Source organism: Eurytemora carolleeae, unplaced genomic scaffold, assembly GCF_000591075.1.
Source record: "Eurytemora carolleeae unplaced genomic scaffold, Eaff_2.0 scaffold147, whole genome shotgun sequence".
Lineage (NCBI taxonomy): Eukaryota > Metazoa > Arthropoda > Copepoda > Calanoida > Temoridae > Eurytemora > Eurytemora carolleeae.
The window spans coordinates 115700-137982 of NW_019396103.1; positions in this window are offsets into that span (position 1 = coordinate 115700).

The following is a 22283-nucleotide window of genomic DNA, read 5'->3' on the forward strand; positions in this document are numbered from 1 at the left end:
AAATTAAGCCATTTTTGCACCACCAATAAATACAGATTTCTAAACCTGTGGAATTCGACGGAAATCTGTTTATCATTATGAATAATATTTAAATTATCTCATGGCGGATTTCTAGTATTTAACTTAAACCCTTCAATTAAAAGTGTATACTGTATACCCGCGCTTCACTCTGGGCCGTAGTAAATTTGAATTCGAACAGGACCTGCCCAGTTTGTACCGGCCTGCCAGATAACAGCGTGCACTGACCCGATCCTATGGTACAGTAAGTCGCCCTAACCAGACTAACATACGACATGGGCCAATTTTCTTGGCATAGTCCATTGAGAGGGCTAACTATGACAACTCCCATGGCGCGTTCAGACTTTTTAAGTACCCGGCCTAATCCTAGGCCTATTTGACCAACCCCACTGGCTTAGTCCACCTTGGTTTGGTCGTAAATTACGATTTTAGCTATTTTTCTCTATAAAAGTGGACCCACTCAACTTAAAACCAAGCTAATAACATTCCCGTGGCTTTTCCGAGTTCCCCAATCGAAATCGGTCCAGGGGGGGTTCCTGGGTTATGATCGGACATACAAACAAACAAACAGAGATTACAGCTTTATATATATATATATATATATATATATATATATAGAATACATACTTTTATCCATATTGAAGCCATTTTTGGGGGGAAATCCGATATTACAATCAAGACTCAGCTCATTGTTACCAGTATAAAAGATAACTTTTAATAAAAATATTTTTTCATTTTTGAAAGAATTTTTCAATAATAAAGCCAGGAATGTTCTCAATAAAGTAAAAGTAAAAATGCTCGTCACTGTGCTTCTCATTGTACTAATTATTATCATTCCGTTCTTGGAATTGATTCGATTCAATCCATCTAATTCTTAAAGAACTTTCTCTTTTTAACAGTGCTTGGGTGACAGGTTCATCTGGGGTTTCAAGTCTCCAGATAATTTATCCAGGTCGGGTTTAAACCTTGATGTTAGATAAGCAGTGTTATTAGACATACCCGGAGTAATATAAATTTATCCAACCAATGTTTCTAGAGTTTTTTTTAAAGAAAGTTTCAACGTAGAGCAAAATTAGCTTAAAGCCTTATGAAACCTCTAGTCTTTATCTAAATGTAAAGGACATTTAACTAAACTGTTTGGTTTTAAGTAAATAGTTTTTTTATTCTTTATTGCATGGATCTTAAAACAAAAAAGTATGAAAATACTCAAACTCCCATGAGAAACATCATACAATGAGCTGGTATGATGATGTGAATTATGTAAAGAGACAACTTTAAATGATCAATCAAAATCAAAATTTTCGTAAATTTTTCAGAAGTTGAAAAACAGCACTCTACTTTCTTTGAATTCAATAAAATAAATAGGATTAAACATTTTTGTTAAAATCAGATTTAAACAAGAAACATAATTAGAAAGTTTAAAGTTAAAATGTAGATAATGCCGTACTCTTATAACTTCGTCCCAAACTTTATCAGTCCAGGTACAACCCGTTCGCTATCAAAGTTAAACAGGACATGATCCACACGGCTACAATCCCGTGAACTATCAACGCCAATACCACTGGGCGCGATCTTGTAAGCTATCGGTGTCTATACGGGCGCTAGCTATGAATCGAGCTCTAAATGCCACACCGGGACACAAGCGTAGCTATCAAACAAGTTATTAATTGAGCTCTAAATGCCACACCGGGACACAAGCGTAGCTATCAAACAAGCTATTAATCGAGCTCTAAATGTCACACCGGGACACAAGCGTAGCTATCAAACAAGCTATTAATTGAGCTCTAAATGTCACACCGGGACACAAGTGTAGCTATCAAACAAGCTATTAATCAAGCTGTAAATGTCACACAGGGACACAAGAGTAGCTATCAAACAACCTCTTAATCGATCTATACCAAATACCAAGGTACAATCTCAGCCCGTATGTTTCAATGAGGACGTAATTACTCTACTGTAATCAAAGTGGAGTTTCTATATTAACTAAAGTATATTTCTTCAGTTCAGGTTATAATTGGATCCTTAACAGCGTAATTACAAGTTATGCGCTATTTTATATAACAATATGGGTATGACGGAGTTATCTATATCTATTTACATTGAATGGGTTAATCGCAATCCATGATTTACATATTTATTAATGGGCACATTTAGCTATATGGACAATGTACAACGCAATTTATATAAACATGTTCAAACTGAATTCATTACAAAAACATATCTGCAACTGCAGTTAATGTCATTTTTGTGGAATTGAAGACGACTTCTTAAAATTGTCATCTGATGTCTGTGGAATCTCCTTGACGATGTCGAGTTTTCAAATTTCCCAATAAATCATCAAAGGACATTCCTAGTAATTATATATCTTGGTCCGCATAAAGACTTGAATCTTGTATATGATCTCCATGTATACCTAGATACAGGAAATATATAGGTATATATTTAACATATCATTTACATATATAGACGTGCAGATGAATATATACAGAGGTCAGTAGTACATTTTAAATGCTTTAGATGATTCAAAATGAATAAAATGTCGGATATTGGAATGCACGCATATAATATTTGTATATTTGTAAAAATTCTGAATTTTTACATTTCACAAAAATATGAAAATACATTCCTACTCCTCAAAATTTAGATCGTCTATATTCTTAATTCTCTAACTCTTAAATCTATTTCAGATTAATACAGAAATCCTTTTCTAGGTCAATCAACATTATTCAATAGTAAAAGACCATCGACAGTCGGCACTCCGCCCATAATAAAGGATGAGACTTCGGGGACATCCATACACATTTTATTCATTCCTAATTATTAAAATCTGGTACTGAATTAAATGAATTTGAGCTAGGGTGCTGTCCTTTCTACCACGTACCACCGGTTCAAATCTTGAATCACTGATTCAATGAATTTGAATCTGTGATTCAGGTTTGAACCAGGCGGCGATATTTAGTTTAGCGAACTCTGCAATCCCTGGTCCCTGGTCTCTGGTCCCTGGTCTCTGGTCTCTGGTTTGTTAAAGCATTTGAATTATTCTTTGTTAAATCATATTTTATCATAAATGAAAAGTTAATGCAGAACACCAGATTTAACCTTTTGGTCGTGGTTTAAAGGGATTTTAGGTCTCATTCTTTTTGGGTAACTCTGTATATTTCCTCCCTGGTTAGGTGCCTGGTATCCTAGATCCTAGTAATGTACGAGTTTAGTCTCCAGGTTTATCATGTCTCCAGATTTTATTGTTTAAACTGTCCTGCTTCTCCCCCCCCCCCCATCCATATCTTGGGGCGGAGTAAGATTTTATTTCTCCAGGGTGTTTAAATCTTTAGAATATTAGGTATGTTCAATATCTTGAATATGTCTCAATGTGTTTAATTATTTAGAATATTAGGTATTATCTTGAATATGTCTCAATGTGTTTAAATCTTTAGAATATTAGGTATGTTGAATTTGTCTCCATGTGTTTAAATCTTTAGAATATTAGGTATGTTGAATCTCAATGTGTTAAAATGTTTAGAATATTAAGTATGTTCAATATGTCTCAATGTGTTTAAATCTTTAGAATATTAGGTATGTTGAATATGTCTCGATGTGTTTAAATTCTTAGAATACTAGGTATATTGAATATGTCTCAATGTGTTAAAATGTTTAGAATATTAAGTATGTTCAATATGTCTCAATGTGTTTAAATCTTTAGAATATTAGGTATGTTCAATGTGTCTCAATGTATTCTATGTGAAAGTGGTTTAATTATATCAAAAAGCTAAACTATATTAAGAACCAAAAAGCCGTGGAAGAGGAAGATGACTTAGAGATTCAAGTTGTGATTCTAAATAGTCAATGAAACAGGAGATACATCTGCTGTGCAAAAGGCTAAATTCAAAATTGAAAAATTCATTCTGCTCATGTCTTCATGCTGCGTAAATAGAAAAACGGGTTGAAAAAATCGTCGCTAAAATCAATCGTTTATTGATGATCAATGCCCTCATCTCCTAACTTTAATATAAGATATAGCAAAACTCATAGTTCAAAACATCAAAGGTTTAGATGCAAGGCTTTATATTATTCATAAATTTAAGAAAAATGAGTCCAGCAATTATCTTGACAGTTGAAAACACACCCTAACTCCATCGTAATACATTTATTTTTATGCAATAAATTATACCTTAGCTTACCTTGATCAATACCTTACTACGATCTTATATCTAAACCCTTCTTTTTATTATCTACCTCTACACTCCTTGTCCTCATTCTTACTACTCAGTACTTCGTGCTTACTTTTTACTCTACATCCCTACTCCTGAACCCTTCTCTCCATCCCTACTCCTGAACCCTTCTTTTCATCCCTACTCTTGAACCCTTCTTTTCATCCATACTCCTGAACCCTGCTCTACATCCCTACTCCAGAACTTTTCTCTCTATCCCTACTCCGGAGCCCTTATCTACATTCCAACTAATGAACTCTTCTTTACATCCCTACTACTGAACCCTTCTCTTCATCCTTACTCCTGAGCCCTTCGCTTCGTCCTTATTTCTGTACCCTTCTCTTGATCCCTACTCCTGAACCCTTCTCTACATCCCTACTAATTAACTTTTCTTTCCCTCCCTACTCAGGAACGCTTCTCTACATCCTTACTCCTGAACGCTTCTCTACATCCCTACTCCTGAACCCTGCTCTCCATCCCTACTCCGAAACCCTTCTCTCCATCAATACTCCTGAACACTTCTCTCCATCCCTACTCCTGAACGCTTCTCTACATCCCTACTCCTGAACCCTTCTCTCCATCTCTGCTCCTGAACCCTTCTCTCCATCCATACTCCTGAACCCTTCTCTCCATATTTACTCCTGAACCCTTCTCTACATCCTTACTCCAGAACACTTCTCCATCCCTACTCCTGAACCCTTCTCCATCCCTACTACTGAACCCAATTCTTGATCCCCCCCCTTCTCAAAATCCCAACTTCTTAACCATTTTATTCATCCCTACTCCTGAACCCCCCCCCCTCTCCTCTCCCTACTTCTCAACCGGTTCTCAACCCTTGAGTTTGAATGTGTCAGCTCCTACGAATTCCCAGGCTAAACCTAGTTAAAGGTTTTAAACTTACAATGTACACGTTTTTCATAGAATACATGGATTCCCTCGAACTACGATTCTCCTTAATGAATCCTGAAAATGGCAACTTGTAGTTATTTTACTTAAAGGGACTGTTAACGAATTTTAAACGTAGGTAAAATCAGACTCAAATTAGATCAGTATTTTATTGTTTTTATGTAATTATTAGTTTTTGTAAGGAGAAATTGATTTCAACAGTTTTTCACAGATACCGAAAATATTTTGTAGCTGTTTTGTACTTTTATACCTTCATCTTCTTAAACTCTCTTAGGTAACCTTTAGATGACCATTCATTGAAATATTGACAACTGTGACTTTTAAACATTTATCTAACAACTGTGGAGATTCTTCGAACGTTTTTAAATTCTAAGTTAAATTGTAGAATCCAATATGCACGTATAGGTTTGAGGGTATTATAGTGCTGTGAAAAACTTATATTCACAATCCCTTGAAGCTTTTAAAGGAATTGAGTATTTGCCACAAACTCTGATTTTCTAATCACAATATCTTTGGAACCAAATGTTACAGACCTTAGATATTTCAAACTATGAATTCTGTTAGATCAAATAATCTGAGTTTGAAATATCAAAGGTTTACAACATCGAGTTCTAAAGATATTTGATTTTGGTTTAAATATTTGATTTTTTTTTCTAAAGACTCAATTCCTTTCGCAAATTCTGCCAATCTTGAGTTTTTAAACTAGATCTTCAGTTAGACTTTTTATAAACGATTTATAAAAGATCTAACCACGAACTGACGTGAATTTCCTAACATGCTAAACCCTGGAGAAATCCCAAGCTTTTGTTTTAACAAAAAAAACTTTTTAAAAAAATTGCGGACAACAGGATATACCAAACAGGATAAACCAGTTTTTTACCAGTGTAAAGGTGAGTTTGTTTCTCTTTCAATTTGGTTTTTAAACAACAGTTTCTAGCCCGGGGGAGCCGGGGGTTTCCGCTTCATTGTTGCAAAAATACAATAAATAAAGAGTATACAATACAACCAGATATATAGATGGTTAAACAGATAGAAACCTATGCAAATATATATATAGACAATATTATACAGTGGTAAACAGAAAATTGTGAAATATATTTGCGCTGAAAACAAATTGTTAACATAAAAAACTGGATGACTGCAAAATCGTGACCTTCAGAAAATTGAATGTGGGTAAAATCTTAAAACAAAAAATTCATAGTTTTACATTAAAATTTTATATTAATATTTTGTATTTTAGGGGTTAATTTAAAAACAATGAGATTATAAAATTACCAAGTACAGTCAAGATTCATTATGGGTTGATGATGCACACCGGACTAACCAGAGTGAGCAGCATTCGGTTTCTTCTATTTGAAATCAAAAATGTTTTGGTCTTTTATTCAATAATCATTTACTTTACGGATTTGTTTATTTTATACATTTTCATTCAAAATGCATATGCCAACAAAAAAAAAATATATAGAGGAAAAGGAGAAATGGAGAGAAATGAGATAATAAGATTTTATGGTTAGATAAAAGGAAAGGTTCATTAAGGATGGAGAGAAAAGAAGTAGAAATGAGTGGATAGAAGGAAAAATGAGTAGAAATGAGTGGAAAGGAGTGGAATGTGAAGAAGAAGGAATAGGATAGAGAAAAGATTGTGATGTGTAAGGGGGGGGGAAAGAATAGAGAAAAAGAAGGTTGAATAAATACGAAGAGGAAAAGAAATGATAGGAATAGAAGGAATGGAAAGAAATGGAAAATAATGGAAAGAAGTGAAAAGGAGTGTAAAGAAGTGAAAAAAGAGAAAATGTGTGGAAAGGAGTGGAATAGAGTTTAAAGGAGTGGAATGGAGTTGAAAGGAGTGGAAAGGAGAGGGAAGAAGTTGAAAAGGAGAGGAAAAGAGTGGAAAGGAGTGGAAAGGAGTTTAATGGAGTTGAAAGGAGTGGTAAGGAATGGAATGGAGTAAAAAGGAGAATAAAGAAGTTAAAAAGAAGAGGAGAGGAGTGGAAAGGAGTGGAAAGGATTATAATGGAGTTGAAAAGAGTAGAAATCCACTTCGGAAAGGAGTGAAAAAATAAAAGGTGTGGAAAGGAGTGCAAAGTAATGAAAAAAAGAGGAAAGAAATTAAGAAGAAAGGAAATGAGTGAAAATAAGTGGAAAGGAATATAGAGGAGTGAAAACAAATTGCAAGGAGGGGAAAGGAGTGGAAAGGAGTGGAAAGGAATATAAAGGAGTGGAAAGGAATATAAAGGAGTGGAAAGGAATATAAAGGAGTGAAAAAAATAGAAAGGTGTGGAAAGGGGCGGAAAGGAGTGAAAAGAAATGGGAAGGAGTCAAAGGAGTGGAAAGGAGTGTAACATGTTAAATTAAGACGGAGAGAAAAGGAGTGGCGAACAGTTTAGAACTCGTGATCTCATTTATCTGCTTGTATTCATGATTGCATTCATGTAAATACAAATATTTTCTTATAAGGCATATCATAGTCTTATTCAAGGGTTTCTGCCTTTTAATACATTTAGTTGATTATTTTAATATATTAGTTGATTATTTTAATACATTTAGTTTTTCTTTTTATTTTCGTATTTTCAAGTTGACTATAGCTATGGTTGATTATTTTAATACATTTAGTTTTCTTTTTATTTTCGTATTTTCATGTTGACTATAGCTATGGTTGATTATTTTAGTACATTAAGTTTTTCATTGTATGTTCGTATTTTCATTTTAGTACATTTAGTTTTCTTTCTATTTTCGTATTTTCATGTTGACTACAGCTATGGTTGATTATTTTAGAGTTCAGGGACGGAGATAAACGTTAGGATTTGCTGCTGGTCCCTTATTAAAACAAAAGCAAAACCTTTTTATCCATATTAGGCAGAGCTCCCCCCCCCCCGCAATATTATTACTAAAATCAAGTTTCTTTGACTAAATATTGCCTAATCATGAAACCTAAACGTATCACGCTTATTTGCATTTTTAAAAGATTTTTTCGGTGTTTTTGAGATTTGACACCTCCGATGGGGGTCCGCTCTGATCGGTTTGAGGGGATTGAAAGGGTTTAGGAAGTGTGGTGTATGGAGGGGGGGGGGTATAAAAACCCGGCCACCCATACCTTGTATTTGTGTGTATTGAGCTTAGTTGTGATCGTAACTAATCTATGAAACCTAGATAATAAGATTCACAGCATCTACTTCCGTTTATATCACTAGCTTTCTAACTTTTTATCTTTAGATCACTAGCTTTCTAACTTTCTTTCTTTAGATCATTAACTTTCTAACTTTTTATCTTTATATCACTAGCTTTCTAACTTTCTTTCTTTAGATCACTAGCTTTCTAATTTTCTATCTTTAGATCACTAATTTTCTAACTTTCTTTCTTTTGATCACTAGCTTTCTAACTTTCTATTCTTAGTTTATTACCTTTCTAACTTTCTATCCTGAGGTTTCTATCTAAATTTTCTAACTTCATGTCCGCAAAGGAATTGAGTATTTGCCACAAACTCAAATAATTTTAAGCTCTTTATCTTCACAACCTGATGGGGTAAACTTTTTATATGTCAATTACTTAGGCTATTTGTTCTGACAGAATTCATAGTTTATAATATCAATTTTTTAAAAGTGTCTGTTCTTAGCTATCCAGCGTTCATCATCATCTTGCTAGATCTTTATCTTTCTTTCCGAAGCTATCTAGCTGAATTTCTTTCTATTTCGAATCCATCCCTTTATCCTACTCTGGGACCTACCCAGAGCAGTGGGTGGGACGGATTGTACAGAGAGTTTATCAGACATGGTTAAACAGTTAGGTTTATGAATTCCTTGCAATCCATCATGTTTTACTATCTTCAATGTCAGGATTGTATGAATCAAACTTTTTGTTAAAAACAGAAATAAAGATATGGTTAACATTTAAGTTGAGAAATATTATTTTTTATGTTTGAAAATGGTTTTGTCTTTTTTCGAGGTTCCGTGATTTTTTGCTGTAATTCCTATGGAATCTATGGTTAACATTTTGACATTAATTTCGGATCTAACAAATAAAGAATTTGTTGTCGGCCATTTTGTAAATTAATCGGTGAAGAAATATATGTAATAATACGTTAGAGATTCTTTTTATCTAATTTTAACTAATGCATCAATAAATGAATGTGTGAGAAATTAAGTGAAGGCCCTTCCAGTCAAGAAAACGAACAAATCTGGAGTTCCTAGAATCAAATTTGTTGATCTAAATAATTAATCTCGAGATTATGTTAGTCTCAAGATTAGCAAAAAGAGAGGATTAAGCATTAATCCTGATATCCACCATTCTAAAGTTCCCAGCTCAGTTCATATTTAATTCTTCTTAAAATTTTTTGATTTCTTGTTTTATACATTTGAAATACTTGAAATCTTATTATGGGAGCCCAGGTTTTTCTGGAAACTGAGTTTTCCCTGTACAAGTTAATGAACCGATATTCTAATTTTTAAACCAAGCTAAGATCATTTCCGTGGTTCTATCGTGGTCCCCAATCAATATTTGAGGCAATTTGGTAATGAGGTTCATATGCTCTGACATCAGAACAAACAAACAAATAAACATAATTAGATTAGACGAGACGTATGCAATATATTGTATGTAGTGAGCAACGAACCCGATTCGGTAAATCAAAAAGAGCTCGCAACTTTTGAATAGAACTTATTAAAATCGATTTAAATGAGTTTAGTAACGTACCCCTTCCATTCTCTACGTGGTCTAAAATTCGAAGAATGACCAATGAAAGATTAGTAAATTGATCTATGGTCTTTTGATATTTTTGCGACGCGAGCTATCGTACATATTTCAATTTTTATTAATTAATGAATGAAAATCCTAAATTAAAAGTTTCCTATTACTATTTTTTTTTAAAAATTAGACGTATATCGAGTCTTAATCACTTAACTTAACACTATTCAAGGTTATAATATTTTATAAAAACATATTAAATAAAACGCAAATTTCATTACATAGTTTAAATTAAAAACAAAGGTATAACATCTTATATTGAGATAATTATAAAGTAAAAATATATTCTATAAAGCTTAACCTCAGTTTATCTATAAGTTCCCTCCACTGCACTCCAATCAGGCTCAAATATAAATCACCTCCCTTTTATCTATTGCAAAAAATACGCAAAAACTGGGCGTATCGTTCAAACAATTAATTGTAAAAAAGTGGTTGATTAGTGACAGTGGTCACTGGGCAGCGGGCAACCAGTCATTAAACACTGTGAGAACCATTTGTATTGCCATGGAGATATATTCAGTAGTTTGTCTAGTCTTAGACTGTCTATAGTGGCATAGTATATGACTGTCTAATGTACTTGTCCAGTATATGACTGTCTAATATAGTTGTCTATTTTATGAGTGTCTAATGTAGCTGTTAAGTTTCTGACTGTCTAATGTAGCTGTTAAGTTTCTGACTGTCTAAAATTTTTGTCTAGTATATGACTGTCTAATGTACTTGTCTAGTATACGACTGTCTAATATACTTGTCTAGTATATGACTGTCTAATGTAGTTGTATAGTATATGAGTGTCTAAAGTAGCTCTTAAGTTTCTGCTGTATAATGTACTTGTCTAGTATATGACTGTCTAATGTACTTGTCTAGTATATGACTGTCTATAGTTTTCTAGTATATGACTGTATCATGTAGTTGTCTAGTATAGGACTGTATCATGTAGTTGTCTAGTATATGACTGTCTAATGTACTTGTCTAGTATATGAATTTCTAATATAGTTGTCTAGTATATGACTGTAATGTACTTGTCTAGTATATGAATTTCTAATATAGTTGTCTAGTATATGACTGTAATGTATTTGTCTAGTATACGACTGTCTAATATACTTGTCTAGTATATGACTTTCTAATGTAGTTGTCTAGTATATGAGTGTCTAAAGTTTCTGCTGTCTAATGTACTTGTCTAGTATATGACTGTAATGTTGTTGTCTAGTGTTTGACTGTCTAATGTACTTGTCTAGTATATGACTGTAATGTAGTTGTCTAGTATATGACTGTCTAATGTACTTGTCTAGTATATGAATTTCTAATATAGTTGTCTAGTATATGACTGTAATGTAGTTGTCTAGTATTTGACTGTCTAATGTACTTGTCTAGTATATGACTGTCTAATGTAGTTTCTCTAGTATATGACTGTCTTTATTTGTCTAGTATATGACTGTATTATGTAGTTGTCTGGTATATAACTGTATCATGAAGTTGTCTAGTATATGACTGTCTAATATAATTGTCTATTATGTCTACAGTGTTTTAGCTGTTAAGTTTCTGACTGTCTAATGTATTTGTCTAGTATATAACTATTATCTCATGACTAGGATTTTCTCTAAGCATATCGATCATAAAGATACTTGATTACCACATTGGTTAAAATATTAAAATACATATGTTTAATTTCTGCTAAAATGAAATATTTTTAAAATTGGGGTACCATTATGGAAATTGGCAATTTTTAGTTAAGAATTACCGAAAATCATTTTGTCAGTCAGTCTTTGTATAAAAAAATATTAAGTATCCGCTAGAAATGTTATGTACTGGTTCTAATGACCCTACCTAGAGAAGAACTATAGAATGAATCCTAGCTTAGCTCCGGATACAATAAACCATAATAAACTCACAACCTAACAATTACAGGGGGTGGGATGCTAAGGACGGGGAGGGAAGGGGGGAGGAGGTGACAGATGATAGTGGAGTGGTGATGAGTTTGAGGGAAGGAGAGGGGGGGGGGGGGAACAGGATGAAGAAAACTTGGTTTTTATATAGAATATGACGGGGGTAAACTCATCCTATCTTATCCACCGGCTTATCTCAACTACTAAAACTAAGGTATAAAAAATAATTAAATCCGGCCTCCTCAGCTCCTGAACTCGAAACCAAACAGAAAATCATCAACCCAACTGCAAAGCTCAGTAACCAATAGTATAATACCACATCATAGATTAATTAAATAACAGATAGGACACTAGATGTAGTTTTTTCAAGATTTATGTTTTTTTTCGTTCACAATAACCCTTAGGCAGAAGCCCAAAGGAGTTACGCACAGTCGGCGTAGAACAGGCTAGAGAGTGAGCCTGTTCTACGCAGACCATGCGTAACTCCTTTGGACTTCTGACTCAGGGTTATGTGAACGAAAAACGCATAAAATCTTGAAATTAGACATTTGATGTCCAATCTGTTATTTAATTAATCTATGTACCACATATACAAGCATTTAGACCAAACCACATTAACTTTTTTGAATACTCATGAAGAATTTTGCAAAGGTCTAAATTAAATTGATCTAAAAACATCGCTGATTTAGAAAAATATTGTAGATCTACATATTATTGTTGATATTCTTGATCGATGATATCGATGATATTGTAAATAACGTAATTATCAGTGATCATGGTTGTGTCGGTATTATTGCTCCTTGTTCCAAGATTTTATTGAAGTTTTATATTTGCTGATATTGGGTTTACTACCCTTTGTTACAGATACAGAATTACAGAGAGTATATAATTATACAGATTCAGGGTTAGACAGAGATGATATAGAGATACAGATACAGAAGTACAGAGAGTATATAGATATACAGATACAGATTTACATAGAGTACATTCTGAAGACTAATTTTGGGAAAGGTTTTTAAATAGAAGTCCAAAAAACCTGTTTCCCGAAATTTTTCTGGAATGTTCACTAAATAAAACCTAAACATGACCTTGTTTCATAACATGCAACTCTGTAAAAATTTTTCCTCTGTGCTAGATCTTAAATATGCCTATTCTTAAAGGGAGTGTTTGCGAAAAATGGCAACAAATTATCGATGGTGATCACTATTAATCTTAATTCTAGATCTGTTGCGTATATAAGGAGAAAATTGTTAAAACGACTCATACAAAAGAACGTAGCGTCCATACAAATTCAGAAACTTTCAATATTCAACTCGGATCGTAAAGAAATCTATTTATTTCCAAACAAATTATTCAGATATTACGATGTACTTTAAACGACGATTTTTTTCGTTTTGTCGTTGGAGTCTAATCCACGTGGAACTCCAGAAGCATTGAGAGCAGAGACACCAAGCGGCCAAATAAACGTCCTTTAAAGAATATTGTAAGTATATATGAAACTAGTAAAAAATATTATGAAATATTAACTTTATACGAATGTGTCGAAAAATTATCGATGATTATAGGTTGTAATATCTGAATGATTTGTTTGGAATTTAATTGTTTTTGTTTTACGATCAGAGTCGAATATTGCAACTTTCTGAATTTGTGTCTACGCTACATGTTTCGGCATGACTCGTTTTTAACAATTTTCCCCTTATATACGCAACAGATAAAAGTAAGATTAGTAGCTATCAGGATCGATAAGTTTTCAACGTAAGCCTATGCCCCCTTTCATTTTTCGCGAACACTCTCTTTAATAAACCTGTATCTTCTTTGCTACATCTCTAATCAGTCAATTTAATCTTTACAATCCTTGAATACGTTAATAATAAAAATAGAAACTGAATGATTTTTTAAACCTAAATAATTGACTTTTTTATGTTTGGACTGAATGCCAAAGTAATTTTAAATCAACCTCTATCCTCTATACAGAATGATCTATCAATGAATCCCAAGTGAACTCCTTGCACCGTTGTCTAGCCATGATAGAAACCGTTGTCTAGCCATGGTAGAGAAATATTTCTTATTAAAAATTGATAACTTGCAAAATACGGCAATATTTCTAGACTAATGATTTTCTCCAGTAAAGAGATATTTGTCCAACTTTTGATAGAAAATATTCGATATTTGTCCAACTTTTGATATAAAATATTTGATATTTGTCCAACTTTTGATAGAAAATATTTGATATTTGTCCAACTTTTGATAGAAAATAATGTAGATTTGTCTGATCTATGTAAGAAAGGTCTTAGATTTGCTCAATTTTAATAGAATATGTCATTTTTCAACTTTTGAAAACCGACGAACTTTACGTCTTCGATTATTAGTTAATAATCTCATTAACGATGGTTTGTACTCCTGAGCTATGAAGTTTACTCAGAGAAAGAGAGAGCAAATGTTTTTAACTGAGAATAATTACTCTGGGTATAGATTGGAACTGAGTCGGCAAACCATCGGCAAACCCTGAAATTAACGAAGAGCGAGGTTGAGAACCTAGAAACCTAAATCAGATCAGACCTAATTATAGGACGGGAGAAGATTTTCTATTTTCTTCTTGAATATTCATTGTTACGAACACGACTCTAAACTCGAGTTTAAAAGGGAGTGGTCACAAATATTGAACGTGTGTGTGGATTATACCCACGTATAATATTTGGATTTTAAACCAATATTTTTAACGAAGTATTTGAGGAAACCATATTCAACGGATCTAAGATTGCTGGAAAAATAACTGATATTTCTCCGACCTGGGTAGCTCTGGATTGTCTGCTGGAGGACAAGCAGATATGCAGTTAGATACCTTTTCAAATTCATTATCATTCCCTTTAAACTTTGATCTCTGGGTCCATGTTGTCAACCTTTGTATTCAGTTTTCAGACTAAACAAATACATGTTTGTCTGGTGTTTGTTTGTCAGGTTGTCTCGGCGTATGTTTGTCGGTGGTATTGTTTATGAATTGTTTACCAGGACACGTGATGTATAATGGTTTGTGTTTATTTAGTAACCGTCCCTTTTCTTAAACAGTTGAAAGCTAGGGACTGTACACGTTATTTCAAGTTTAAAGGGACTGTACATGTAATTTCAAGTTTAAAGGGACTGTACACGTAATTTCAAGTTTAAAGGGACTGTACACGTAATTTCAAGTTTAAAGGGACTGTACACATAATTTCAAGTTTAAAGGGACTATACACGTAATTTCAAGTTTAAAGGGACTGAACACGTAATCTAAAGTGACTCTCCATTTCTAGAGTGGCCGAACTTAGGTTTCTCTATAAAAGTATCAGTGCAATCTAATGGAGGAGAAGGTCAAATTCAATTGACATTGCTGTCACGACTTTGTGACTCCGTTGCTCCTCTAGTTCTGATTTTACGTACAAAAGTAAGAAAAGAAAATTTATTCTGTTACAAATATTTTGAATTAAAAATATTTTTGTTCTTCAATAACTCTTCAATAAGAGAAGTTATGATGAAAAACACATCAGATTTGAATCTTACGAGCATTATACTTTATTTTGACGTGGTCACGTGGTATGAAAGCGACAAAATCCAATACATTTAAATATAAATATTTGACGATATCTATCTCTTTTTATTCAAATAAACGTTAAAAGGGTACCAATGTGAATCTGACATGCCGCTCTATAAATAAAGGGATACTTAGGATTACGTCTGAAGTCCCTTAAATGGTTTAGTGCGGAGTTTATTTCTAAATAATACACTTTGTTTCGAAACCTTTTTTAACTGCTTACTTATTCCACCTTTTCTATCTCTGTCAGCTTTCTGAACAGGATTAATAATTGCGATCGGGCCGACTTTGCAGTGTCCCCAAGTTTTATTTGACCTTACCATCCCATACATACTTTTTGCAAAAAGCACTTGTTTTTGGTTTAATTTAAAAGAAATATTTTACAAAAACCAGAATATATTTTTGCGTCGGAATGTGCAAAAGTTCCGTATACATGGGTGTCCCATAAAACATGACAGTTGGTGAATAGTTTAAAATGTCTTCTTCCATAATTTGTTAAGAGACCAAAGAGACTAATAAAAGATATTGTATGGAAGTGATATTGTATTAAAATTGATTTCAAGGTAAACTTTACTCGAATAAATAAAACAAAAAGAAATAAACTGCAAAATGACTATAATGTCTAATACAGTTTATGGAAGAAGACATCCAAAACTATTCACCTATTGTCATGTTTCGTGGGACTCCCTGTAAGTCCGTCTAGCTGTATAGATTCCTTTATCTATAAGACTGTTTGTCTAGTCCGGATACTCATAAAACCCAATATATCCATAGTTATATCCTATATGGAGAGAATGTTTAAGGTTACTCAACATTGAACAATGCATTCATATACCAGGTACACGATATACCCAACCGTTAACACAGAGTTCTCATATTTTTAGAAACACAGAGTTCCCATATTCTTAGAAGCACAGAGTTCTCATATTTTTAGAAACACAGAGTTCTCATATTCTTTGAAATAAAGAGTTCTCATATTCTTTGAAATAAAAAGTTCCCATATTCTCTAGGACCATAGAGCTCAAATTTTCTGTATCAACGCAGAGTTCCCACATTCTTTAGAACATAGAGTTCCCATATTCTTAGGAACACAGTGTTTGCATAATATTAGAAATGTAGAGTTCCGATATTCTTAGAAATATAGAGTTCCCATGTTCTTAGAAACATCGAGCTCCCATATTCTCTAGGAACACAGAGGTCCCGTGTTCTGTAGGAACTCAGAGTTCCCATATTCTCCAGGAAAACAGAGTTTCCATATTCTCTAGGAACACACAGGTCCCGTGTTCTGAAGGAAATCAGAGTTCCCATATTCTCCAGGAACAAAGAGTTCCTATACTCTCCAGGTTTTCATATTCTTGAAAATTGCACAGTTCTATATTCTCCAAGAACACAAAACTCCCATTTTCCCTAGAAACACACAGTTCCCCTATTCTTTAGAAACACAGGATTCCCGTATTCTTAGAAATACACAGTTCCCATATACCCCAGGAACACAGAGTTCCCATATTCTTTAGAAAAAAAAGATTTTCCATATTCTTATGAACACAAAGTTCCCATATTTACCTTGAAAACAGAGTTCCCATATTTACCTTAAAAACAGAGTTCCCATATTCACCTTGAAAACAGAGTTCCCATATTCACCTTGAAAACAGAGTTCCCATATTCACCTTGAAAACAGAGTTCCCATATTCTCCTTGATCAAGGATTTCCATATTCTCCAGAAACACAGATTTCCTATATTCTTCAGAAACACAGATTTCCTATATTCTCCAGGAACACAGATTTCCTATATTCTCCAGGAACACAGATTTCCTATATTCTCCAGGAACACATTCTCCAGGAACACAATGAGTTAGTTCCCTTTAGAAACTGAGGGCTGCTATTAGAAATTTTAATTTCGCAAGTTTATTGAATTTCATAATTTTTCACGTCTCTAGAAATGAGCTCGTTTATAGTCTTTTTACAATTTAGATTCCCCGGAAAATGTTCAATTTTGTACATTTAGTCCATGGAAACTATGCAGAATATGAAATGTGTTTTTCTCTCAAAAATGAAAACGATATTTTGAAGAATTTTTAATTTTCTAGAAAGTCTGTCAAGAATCTGCCTTTCCTGAAAAAATCCCCCATTTTCCCCGGTTTGTTGAGAATTTATTTCTTCCATATTGTAAATGATTCAATATTTTGTTAAAAATATTTTGGAAGTTACAAACTCAAGAATTAACGCGATAATTTATGTAGAAATATCTCCCGTACCGTGTTAGAGGGGGAAACCATGGTTAAATCCCCAGTTCACCGTGCTTTAGTTGATAAGAAAAATGGGGTGTCACTGCAAGTCTTTTCCCGCGTTTATTGTCATTGTTTTTGTTCGGAAAATCAGTCTACAAAAATTTAAAATATTTAATTTTCGTCACTTTTTAAGGTTTTACAGAAAGTGAAATCGTCTCTTCAATAAGTTGAACGAAATGTATGATTTTACTGCACTGTGAGCTGTGTCTCCAAGTTTAGTATTTTCTCACACTTAATATTCAGCTAGGAGGTGAACAAGCCTTAATCCCTGCAATATATCTTCTTTTTCTTCCAGGGGGGGGGGGAGGTCAGGGGCTGTGAGAAGGCTAAACTAGGTGTTCTGCCAGGTGGGGAAAATTTAAATATTAATGATTTAAAAAAAACTACACGGAGACAAACTCACCAAATAGAAACGAAATATATTTTTGACTTTTTTCTGCACAAGTTCTACAAAATGTTATTTTTCTTCTACTCCAATGTGTACTTTTCATTTAATAAACTTATTCAATTCATTCCATCCCATTCTTTCTTCTTGCTGTTTCTCCAAAGGCGTTGTATGGTGTGAAAAGACGGTGTTTAAAGAGGGTTTGTCAGGGGTTTTTGAGGTCATCTGTAGTACAGGAAAAGGTAGAGGGGGTGGGAGGTCCGGGAGATTTCCCCGTAAAGGTGAACTTTCTTGAGAAAAATTAGTAAAATTTAACGGCTCCTTGTGTTATAATAAAACACAGGAAGCCAAGTTTATTAATTAATCAGGTTGGATCTGATAGGATTAGGTAGGATCTGGTTGGATCTGGTAGGATTAGGTAGTATCTGGTAGGATCTTGTAGGAACTGGTAGGATCTGGTTGGATCTCATGGACCTGGTAAGATCTGGTAGGATCTGGTAAGATCTGGTAGGATCTGGTAGGATCTGGTAAACTCTGTTTGTATCTGGTAGGATCTGGTAGAATCTCATTGGACCTAGTAGGATCTCATTGGATCTGGTTGGATCTGGTAGGATCTGGTAGAACTGGTAGGATCTGGTAGGATTTGTTTGTATCTGGTAGGATCTGGTAGGCTCTGGTTGGATCTGGTAGTACGGTTTCAAGAAAGTTTTATATGTAATGGTACTGCATGGTTAGAACAGGAGCTCTGGTTTCCTTTGATTAGAGATTTGTAGAAAATATATTAGGGGAGTGTTAGGGGTGTGTGGGTGAAGAAGACAGGGGGGCGTATTCAGCACTTTCTCAGGATAGGTGTTTGAAGAAGTGTCTTAAAATACGATTTTTATTTATCTTCATGTCAGTTCTAGTATTTTGACGAGTTCATGTTTCAGCAGACTCTCCAAGGTTCGGTTTCAAAGATAGAGAGGGGGGGGGGCAGAGAAACCCATTCTCTCTTCATTATCCTCACGATATCTTGATATTCAACTCATTTTCTCTTCCGACTCAAACATTCTTAATACCATCATCAGAACTCTCTCTTAATTTTTATCATTCTTTCGTTCTTTCTTTTTCTTTATTTTTTATCTCTTTCTTTCTTTTTTTCTGTCTTTCTTTCTTTCTTTCTTTTTTTCTTTCTTTTTTTCTTTCTTTCTTTATTTCTTTTTTTCTTTCTTTCTTTCTTTCTTTCTTTCTTTCTTTCTATCTTTCTTTCTTTCTTTTTATCTTTCTTTTTTTCTTTCTGTCTTTCTGCCTTTCTGTCTTTCTGTCTTTTATTCTTTCTTTCTTTCTTTCTTTCTTTCTTTCTTTTTTCCTTTATCTTTTACTTATTTCTTTCTTTTTTTCTGTCTTTCTTTTTTTCCTTCTGTTTTTCTTTCTTTCTTTCTTTTTTTCTTTCTTTCTCTCTTTCTTTTTATCTTTCTTTTTTTCTTTCTGTCTTTCTGTCTTTTCTTCTTTACTTCTTTCTTTCTTTCTTTCTTTCTTTCTTTCTTTCTTTCTTTCTGTCTTTCTGTCTTTCCTTCTTTCCTTCTTTACTTCTTTCTTTCTTTCTTTTTTTCTTTCTTTTCTTTACTTTTTTCTACATTTTACTTTTTTATTTTTCTCTGCTTTTCCCCCTCCCCTTCTAATCCAATTTCTAACTCTTTTATTTTTATCTTTCTTTTACGTCATTAAATATTTATTTTAATTTTTTTCTTCCTGTCCATGGTGAAAAAATCTATATTTAATTTCTCCTCGTAAATTGAATTGAGTTTTATTTTTTTCATATTGGGTGCTCCTTTATCCTAATTATACATTGTGCACTGAGGAACCCATTTTATCTATTTTAAAAGTTTTATTTGAACAAAGTGTATCATGTACGCCATGCTCTCTTAAATAGTTGGAATTGTGACTGCTAACTAATATGAATGGGCTTTCGGAAGAAATACTCGCCAAAAGGAGATCTAAGAGAACCAAGCATATATAAGGTCAAACTGGCTTAGGTAACCTACACAAGTCGACCACGGCGTTAGGCTTCTTTCAGACAGTGAATTCTCATGCTTGAGTTTTCTCTGGATTTTCTGAGTTCAAACATAAAACTGATTAATTGGTGATTTGATGAACAAGGTTGAAACAAGAAATATATCTTTAGATGGATCTTATATGATTTATACTCCGGAGGTATCTTCTAGATTTTTAATAGAGTAAACTTCATCCTAGCGCAGATTGATTTTAGTCTGATAATATCTCAGAAAGTTCTCTACAATGGGCGTTAATAAATTCATTATTTTAAGACGACCTTAAAAGGAGTGTTCGCGAATGTTGTGCTTATCTAACAGACAGGTCGAAATTTAAAAAACAGAAAGCACAAAACAAATTATGAAGAAAAATTAGTCATTGTTTTAAATTAGATTTGATTACTTTCATTTTTGTGAGTTTTCGAGAAATTTCAGAGAAATTGTTTTCAAGTTAGAGGTTGCGTGATTTGTTTAGCTCCAAATCTATTTCCTATTATATTAGATACTGGGCTACCTAAACCCATACACTGCTATTAGTTTTAATTTCTTTAGTTAAATGCATATATGTGCGAAGGAAAATTCTAAATAATCAAGATATGATTTATTTTTTATTTCAAAGAAAAATCCACTCTAACTTTTACAAATTATTTCCAAACAAAGTACAAACTTACTCTACCTAAAGCTTTATTTAACTAAATCCTAGGTTACCTTTCAAAACTCAATCCCAACTTTTTCTATCTTACTCAATCCCAACTAACCTTACCCCTCTCAATCCCAACTAACCCTACCTGACCTATTCCTAACAAACCTTACCTAACTTAATCTAAATTAATCTTACAACCTTAACCCGAACCAAATTCTCTCAATCCCAGCTAACTCTATAACCTGACCTAATCCCAACTAGTCTTACCTAACCTAATCCCAACGAGCCTTACCTAACCTAATCCCATACAAACTTCAGCTAACCTAATCCCAACTAACCTTACCTAACCCAATCCCAACTACTCAGTCCAAACAAACCTTAAATCTAAACTGACTCGAAACCCATCTAACCCAACAAAATGCTACCCCACCTGTCCGTATTGAATTCTTCAATTTTTCTAATTTTAGTTTTGACAGCTGATTCCTCCTCACGCGAAATAAAGGATTAGAAATAAAAACAAATAATGAAAAATATATTTCACAATAATATTATTAAACTAAAAAACATTGGAATGATAAAATTTAAAAAAAAACGTGAAAAAAATGTGAAAAAAAACGTGAAAAAAAATGTGAAAAAAATGTGAAAAAAATGTGAAAAAAGATACAAAATGAATTTAGTTTTAAGAGAAAATATTGATCCTTGGTGTATCCTTTATTCTTCGATTAATCTGTATTCTCTATATTTGACAGGAAAAGGGCGGGACCCCCCCCCCTTTCACACCACCATGCCCAACTCACTACCCCTTTTCTGCATTCAAAGAGTTTCTATATTTTGGAAATAGATGTATTCCGGATATTTCTGACGACCACCTGCTTTCGAATTTCGAGCTCATTGTGACGAAACTTCTTTCTAGATAAATAAAATATATGAAATAGTTATTTTTCTAGTACTTTTATTACTTATCTATCTTTGTATTCATATTTTAACTTGAACCGTCCCCCCTAAACGATGCCACGAGGATTAGGATAAATTCCTTAACAAACGTTTAACAAATGTTACTAAAGTATTTGCAGATTCTCTGATTTATTAAAATTAGTCTAACCTTGAATTTCAAAATGTAGTTTAAAAATATCCTAGCCTGGACTATATATATGCCGAAAGCTATGGCTCCCTAAATGGGTTCTGGATATTTCTCAAAATAATGTTGGTAATTTCAAGATAAAAATCTTCCTATATATATTATATATACAGGGTTGGGTTCTTTTCCTCGGGGTTCAAGGGTGGAAAAAGAGTCCTCCATTGAAATATGATGTTTAGCGGTGATACTACGGAACGCGGCAAAAACGCTCCGAAAAACGCGGGAAAGAAGAAAACAAATTTAGAAATCCATTTGATTTACTCTTGTGTCTATTATTAAACGTTTTTACGCCTGTCTGTAGAGAAGATACAGTTAGAAAAAGTTTGAAAATGTTCCAACTGTTAGAAGATAAATTATAACATGTATGTCCATCATTATAGGTTTAATACTCGCTTTCTATTGTAGTATTAATTTAGTTATCTAATTTTAGAACATTATTTTAATTTGATCGTAATATTTTCAAAAATACTTGATAA